Source organism: Pteropus medius, unplaced genomic scaffold (assembly GCF_902729225.1).
Source record: "Pteropus medius unplaced genomic scaffold, Ma_sr-lr_union100, whole genome shotgun sequence".
NCBI classification, from domain to species: domain Eukaryota; kingdom Metazoa; phylum Chordata; class Mammalia; order Chiroptera; family Pteropodidae; genus Pteropus; species Pteropus medius.
Window position 1 is genome coordinate 42,046,439 of NW_024349800.1, and position 8,054 is coordinate 42,054,492.

Sequence of the window (8,054 nt, forward strand, 5' to 3'; positions counted from 1 at the left end):
GTCATTTTCTGTGTGTCAAGTGACATGGAAAATGTTACAAATCACTATCATAAAGAAAAGTTTAAATGTTTCTTCTTTTCACTGAACTTAATATCTGAAAGCCAATTAATATGTCCTGGCCCTGAAAAGTCAGGTCCATAAGTAGAAAATAAAATTTAATTTATTATTTTTTCAGTGAATTTTAGAAATCTACTTTTTCTCAAATAAGCCCTTTGCAGCATGCATCGTGGGTTGAAGTGCTATTTAAATACTTCTTTTTAAAAACTTTATGCTCGGTTGCCATGGAAGAACTTTTCGTTCCTTTACTCGTTCTCCTCCAACGAAATAATTAATCTCTGTCACCCCCACCCTCTGCTATATTTAGGCCAGTTTCCCTGATCTACCCAATACTTCACAGCATTTTGTTCTGAAACAAATGAGTCAGTCCCATTGCGCGGACTAATTTCTTTATTTATTCTTCAAATTGGATTAGCTCATGTCATTACTCTCACTTGGGCTATTATGAAAAATTTTCTGCTCTCCGTGGGTTTTGTTTTTATTAGGTTTTCAATTCTGCTACTCTTGTTTCAACCAAAATGAAGTTTATTTTCAATACTTATCAATCCCTTCTATCTTCTCCCATTCTAGCCTCTCCTCTTAAACCCCTGTTCTGGCATACCTCAGGAACCTGTCCCCAGAGCCTTAAATATTTTCTGTCTCTCCCTTTAACTCTCTGATTGACAAAGTCAATTCACAGTAAGGTATATGAACATTACTTTATACTGTACTGGGTTTACTATTTACAAAGCTGCTTTACATGTGCAGACAGGATTCCGGTTGTAGGGATACAAATTAGCCAAAGGCATTTTTGTGTCAGTCTGTCCCAGAGCAGATTCTGGATGTCCTTTTGTGTGAGGAGCTATCTAATGATGTATGGGAAGAATGCTGTATTGGTTGTGAACGTTTTTATTCAACTGACAGAAAATAAACTTGCCTTAAACTGTCTTAAACAAAAAAATAATGTATTTCCTCATGTCATTGAACAATCCATGGGTATATTTGAGTCATGGCTGGATACAAAGTCTCAGGTAATGTCATAAGAATCCAGGGTCTCTCCGACTCTTGGCTCTGTATTCTCTGTGGACTCTTTTTTCACACAGACTCTCCTTTCCTGGTGGACAGGTAGCTGCCAGCAAGTTTACACTTATATCCTTATGGCTTCAAGTCCAGTTTGAATCTTATTCAGTTGTTTAAAGGCAAGGCTAGAATTAATTCGGATTCACTTTATTTGATTCTATCTATATCTTTGAGCCAATCCTCTGGTGCAGGAAAGGTAATGTTGTGAGTAGTGAGGTCGGGGTCACATGTCCACCCCTGGAGTCAGAGATCGACTGCATATAGAGAAAGCACAATCAGGGTGCTGGGAAGGCACAAAACAATTGTCTACTTCAAATGGGAATGAAAACGTGTAGATAAAGAAAAGTGTAGACAGACATATAACTCTCCCTAAAGTGAGAGAGAATAAAGGTGTTTGGCAGATCTATACCAAAAAAATGTGTTTGACCCAACCTCTAGAGAATTTATTCTAAGTGTTTGGTTGGGGAAAACAGTTCAGAGAAGCAAGGAGAGGAGCAAAGGGGGCATCTGTAAGAGATCTGGAAGCTTAGTTTCTCAATGTTTATAATACCAGGGCACTGGAAAAAGACTAGAGAAAAAAGACGCCATATTTAGTCCCTAATTAAAGAACCATGAGACTGGTTGGCAAAGGCCTCTCTAATTTCAGCAAGAGCTGAACCAAGGCTATTAGAGCGATAAGGTCAAGCAAAGGGATGGTAGAAACTGTGATGAAAACACAGAAACATTGCAAGACCATGCTCTAGTCACATAGCACCAGGTCAGGCAGGTACCCCAGTCAGAGCAGCAGGAGCAATGAAAGGATTAGCAGAGCAGTTAATGGTGTGTAGTTCCAGATTCAGGCACACCTTGACCCATACCATATCTTCACACTTCCAGACTGTGTAAATTTGGGCACATTTCTTCCTCTGTGACTGGGGATAATGATATCATGCCTCCCTCCTTGGCTTGCGTGAGGACTGAGTAATGTCTCTGATATAAAGGGCCTAGCACAATATTTTACTAATAGTAGCTGGTGGGAACTAGATGTTAATATTTTTGAAGCTGCTTTTTAAGTTCTAAGAGGCCATTTGGGGTGGAAAATGTCTGGAATTTTGAGAAGAACTACTTGAGTGATCCCTTTAGGGTTTGCAGTTTTAAGGCAGGCTCTACCTATAGAAGGACATTTTTGATTTGGGGTTTAGATGCTGTTGTTCTATATCATCAGGCTGTGCCCTTCCCTTTCCACCCCTATAGCTGTCTACTGAAGTAAGGAGAGGGGATCCTTTGGAGGAAGAAGGATTTACAGTTCCGATTTATTAAACTATCTGATGATCAGAGCTGGACCCAAGTGAGGCCACACAGCAGGGAAGGACTAATGATCAAGAGGAAATCAGAGTGTGGACTCGTAATTCTCGCCTTGACACCAGGATCCATGCACCAGCCCAATGCAAATGATGTGCCTTAGAGAAAATTGTGTGTGTGTGTGTGTGTGTGTGTGTGTGTGTGTGTGTGTGTAATGAAAGGACCTAATATTAGGAGCCTCCAGACTTAGAAGGTTTTACTCTGAGCACCTGGGACCTAGCCTAGCACAAAAAGAAGAATAATTTCCTTTCTATCTCAAGGAAGGAGTGACAAGATGGGGCTGGAGCTGTCAGTCCCTGCTCTGACATGACTGTAAGATATGTCAAAGAGGAAGCAGCTTTGTCCGGAATTTCATATTACTCTTCTGCCTTTAGCATCTAAGGTCAGATTTAACATTTCTTTAAAAGGGGGGGGGCAAATTTGATCTTCTAATCCACCCAGTGACATTGAATAGACATAAGACAAAAGTATTTCTTGAGTTTCTAACTGCAGTGATGACATATTAACAATTCTTATCAGTTGAATGTGCAGGCTTGAAGACCAATGACAGTAATTAACATTCCGAAGCTGTGCTGGCACCATTACTGGCAAATAATTTCAGCCACTGAGACATCTACTGATTAGGAGAGAATGCTTCCAACTTTCCATTGCTTCTTTGACCCACGCATGCCACATAAATGAAATGTTGGAAAAGATTAAAAGCTGAAATCCCTATCCCCAAACAATATTTAAAAATCTCTGGGAAGAATGGAGATTGAAAAGCAAGCTCAATATGTTCCAAGAATCTTCCTCTTGAAAATATATAATAATAGGTCTATGGGTTTCTCCATTGCCATTTAACTACTCCCAAAGTGCTGTATAAAAACAGCCAGGAATTAAGTGGCAAAGAGAATCCACCTGAATCTGGCCCTTTACCCTCACCATTCTCACCCTAACCTCCACTCAAAAGCTCTCTCAGACTTTTTAAATGAGGACATGGGAGGAGAGATAAGCCAAGAGCAGGTGATTATGGAAGAAGACAGGCAAATATTCTGAATCATTGGTTCTCAAACTTGGTTTCAAATTGGAATCTCATGGGGACCCTTAACAATTACTGATGCCTGAGTCATATCCCAAAAGATTTTAATTTCAATGATATGGGGTGTGGCCTGGCCTGGGCATCAGGATTTTATAAAGTTCCTTGGGGGACTCAGCCAAGGTTGAGAACCATTGTTTCAAGTTGTTTGCATCTTGCCCAGAAAAGAGAAGGAGGCAATGAATTTGTGGTCACCTCTTGCTTGTCAAGACTGCTTAATGACTGCATATCAGAATTCACTAGGGAGCTTTTAAAGCACCCAATGCCAGATCCCCACTGAGGGTGAAATTAACTCAGGATTCCTGAGAATATAAGCAGTGACATTTTAAAACATTGATTGTCCTATGAGCGAGGGTTGAGAGCTACACTAAGGCATGGTTTTCAAACTTTTAGTGTACTAATAAATATATATGTGTGTGTATGTATGTGTATATATATATATAATATATATAGTATGTGCGTGTATACATACATACATACATACATACATACATACATACATACATATCCTTGCATCCTATCTCCCAAAGGCAGGCCTGAGAATCTTAACTTTTAACAGACCCCACAGGTCATTTGGACAAAGATGGTCATTGAGACTACTCTTGTCTATTGTTCTGATTGCTTTCTCGTTCTGACCAAGATGTGTTTTGCTCAACATAAATGCAACTCTGCTATCTGGTCTTTGGCGATTTCTGGGGGGAAACTTGGAAGTATCTAAGCTTGTCTTCTAATCATCATGATTGGAGATGCGACAGATATTTAGCGGACGAAGGCCAGAGATGCCAAAAGCCAGTCTTGCAACAAAGAATTGTCCTGCCTAAAACATTAGTAGTGCTCTCAGTGAGAGACACTGGAATGTGGAAAGGTTGGGATTGTGTGTGAGCTGAAGTATCAAGGTATAGGCTTTAGCACCAGGCAGTCATCAAAGTCAGTAGTCATGAGATTTGAGGAAAGGTCTTGAAGTTCAGAAAACCAAAACATGTAATAAAGCTTCTCTCTCAGCTATCTATATTTCTCTCTACTCCTTGGCTCTCCAAGGGGGCAAATCTAACTCCCCCACTCTCTGCACCCCATCACGTCACTCCCCGTCTCTATTAGAAACTTGAAGATGACTCTACAGTCTTATATTTACTTTTGGTAAAGTCACAACACAGGGCATCTTTCCACTGTCATTCCTAGGTGACCTTAGGTGAGTCATTTTATTAAATAGGACCTAGAGTCTCCATCTGTAACACTAGCAGGTTTAGCTGAGTGGTTTCTACAACTCTTTTTATTTCTGACATTCTGTGATTCTACTCCAGGTTAGGAATTTTTTGTTTCCGTATAGAATTCTAGAACCCAGTCATTCTAATTCTCAGATGTAGGTTTGTTTAGTGTCTAATGGGATGGTGCTTAGAATGGGAGAAAAATGATTTCTCTTCTGAAACAAGAATACTTAGGCAGAAAGGACACTACACTGTGGCTGGGTGGCTTTAGCTAAACTTTTTGCAATTACTCATAGTTAGAATTACCCATAGAATTACCCATAGTTAGAATTTTGAAAGTTTTGCTTTTTGACAATGCTCGCCACTAGGCTTTTTAAAGAATATATCTCATGTCTAGCTAACAATGGCTTCAAAGATAAGAGACGATGGGGCTTGAGGGAGCCAGAAAAGGATCCTAAGCTCATGCCTAAAGAAAACAGCTTGAGAACACAGCAGCTTTGCCAAATACTCAATGAGGCTGTCACCAGATGAAGTTCTGTTTCATAATATATCTGCGTTTGTTTCAACATATAACGATGCACCAGGTTTATCCTGTATCCTTGAGTTCCCTCTGGCTGCAAACTTCCCAGAGTGGGTGTATTTCAGGTTAAGATGTGTAGCCTAAGAATAAGTAAAAGTGTACTTCTCTCCTCCAAAAATATCTTAAACACAGCTTTGCATAAAAATAGAATAGATGATTATTTTATGAACTACTCCAGCTTCCCTTCAGAACAGAAGATGGGCTGCATTGTTCTTGCCTAGAACTTTTTTAAGAATAGACTTTAGCGAATGGTGAGATATGATATAGCAAACCATAGAGATTTTAATAAAACACCTCTGGCATGAAATACTTGTGACCTATAGGTATAAAGATGGGAAGTGTGAAAACTGCACCCTTAGTTTTCAATATCTTAAATGCCATGATTGAAAACTCAAATGACTTAAATCCTCTTTCAAAACATAAGTTTCGTAACGTAAGTTTCATGCAGATAGCCAAAAGTCGTGTCTCCTAAAATCACTGCAAAAGAGACAGAGTCTCAAACTTAGGCAAGGCAAAGAGAGCAAGAGAAACATGCTCAGGTAAGAGCATTACTTGAAAAAATGTTTCACCAACACGTACTATTCTCAAATGCAAGAAATTGCCCCAAAATGTAAGAGGTCATTCTCCATTTTGGTTTTTCAATTTGTCAACTTTATTAGTGATGGGGCATTTCAACTCACATTCCTAATTTCCGGTGTCTCTCCTCTAAGCATCCCCTGAGACCACCTCCACAGTCCCAGGTTGAGCCTGAGAAGCCCTGTTCTCTATCTCCTTAAATGTGTCTTCAGATAGTTTGTTCTGGCACATCTAGTCTGTTTCAAATATCTGTGCCTGGATTGGGAAATATTAAATTAATGCTTTTGATTTTATCACACCCTCTTTGTATCCACAAGAGAATATGTTGGGTTCAAAAACATAAATCAACAGAGAATCCTATTTACTTTATAGCTTATGCCTAAGGCCACCTAAGTTTTAGTGTAAATAGCTCAGAGGTGACAGCCTATCCCAGGTCAGGTTTAGGGAATGGAGACCTTCTGCCCAGACAACATCCAAAAAGTAAGTAAGTAGTGCATTGAGTTCTATACCCTTTTCTTTCTTTCTTTATTTTTTTTTTCATTTTCTGCATCAATCTGAATCCTTGGGATTCAGGCCCTCATGAGTTTCAAGACCACCTGACTTGGTCAAATCACAGCTAAAGTTTCTCTTTGGTAGTGTTCTTTAGAGACAGACCATTTAGCAAAACACAGGATGTTTTTTTCAACAGAGTCACTTCTTAGAAAGGGCTAGTCTTCATAGCAAGTATTCAATTTGCTTCACTGCCAATAATATGGGGTGAACAGCATTTGGCAGCCTTTACTTAGTCCTCTTAGCTTTATTAGAAAAGGCTTTCTTCATTTTCACCCTTATTAAAATCCTTATTTGTTTAGCTTCCCCTCCAGAATGATTTTTCTGGTCTGCCTACTATCTTCTAAGAAGAGTGACCAAAAGCAATCAAAATTGGAATGACCCCCAACCCCCATTCCCATTCTCAGCCTCTGCTTTAGACACTAGACCCCTCCAGGGTTTGGTCTGCTCTTCAAATAATGAATCTATCACAACAGGCATGTTTGTCTCGGGCCTCCTAACCCCTTGCTGGAGTTAATAGAATATAAAGCATCACTAGATTTATTGCTTGCATTTGGCTTGGTCAGTGCAATCATTCTCTGCCAAGGGAAATATCAGCAGGGGATAGAAACTAGTAAGAGAACCAAACAAACTTAAGTTTACTCCTTACTAAACCGGAAAGCAAACCTGCCATCTGTGTCCATATATTCCTTTCCAAGGAGGCTCGGAAGCAAGTTCTTTTGACTGTAAGTTGGCAATTCCATATGCTTGGCAGAGGTTCCTGGAGCTTCCTTTGTGAGTAGAAAGCTCTCTGAAACCGTGTAGAATTAGAAGTTACCCTCTGAATAACCTATGTGATTGTCTCCAATTCTCAGTGTTTTAGGAGGAAATCATTATAATTAATTCCCCATCCCTCTTTTTCCTTCCTGCAAAATTTCATGATGTGGCTGGCTCAGTTCCACTCACTAATATCTCCTTCATCCCAGACCCTTCTGCCTGAAGTTTTCTTTATTATTTGTGAGTTCCGGGGCCAGCTGCTGTTGTTGAAGCTTTGTGTCAACTTTTCTTTCACTCTGATCTTTGCTTCATTTGGCTTCACAGCCTTCATATATTTTTATCTGAGATGGAAAGAGAGAGCTGGGAGGCTAAATACAGTTTTCCCAAAGCTATGCCCACTCTTGAAAAATGAACCAGAAAATTGACCAATCCCCTAAGTTCCATCTGAATACCTTTAGTTGGAAATTTTGTTCAGAATTGGGTGGATGGGGGAAAGGCCAAAAGGAAGGCCAGAAGCACTCCCATGGTGAAACCCAGGGCATTCATGAAGAAAATGCTGTGTGCTTTTCTTCCTGGTAAGGATCCTATAACATCACGTCACATAAACCAAAAGATTCCACCGATCCTCTGTCTCTCAAGCTTCTGCTATTTCTCTGAAGCTCCTTTCCCTAGGAGATGGCAAAAGCACATGCACGTGGGCTGTGACTTACATAAAAGTGCCACACTTTTTCTGTTGGTACCTGACATAAGCTTGAGTCTCTGAGCAACCAGATACCTGTGAACTCTTTAGTGTATTATTGAAGTTCATGGCTTCCTTCTGGTAGAACTTCATGGAGTTCAAGACAAAACTCATGGG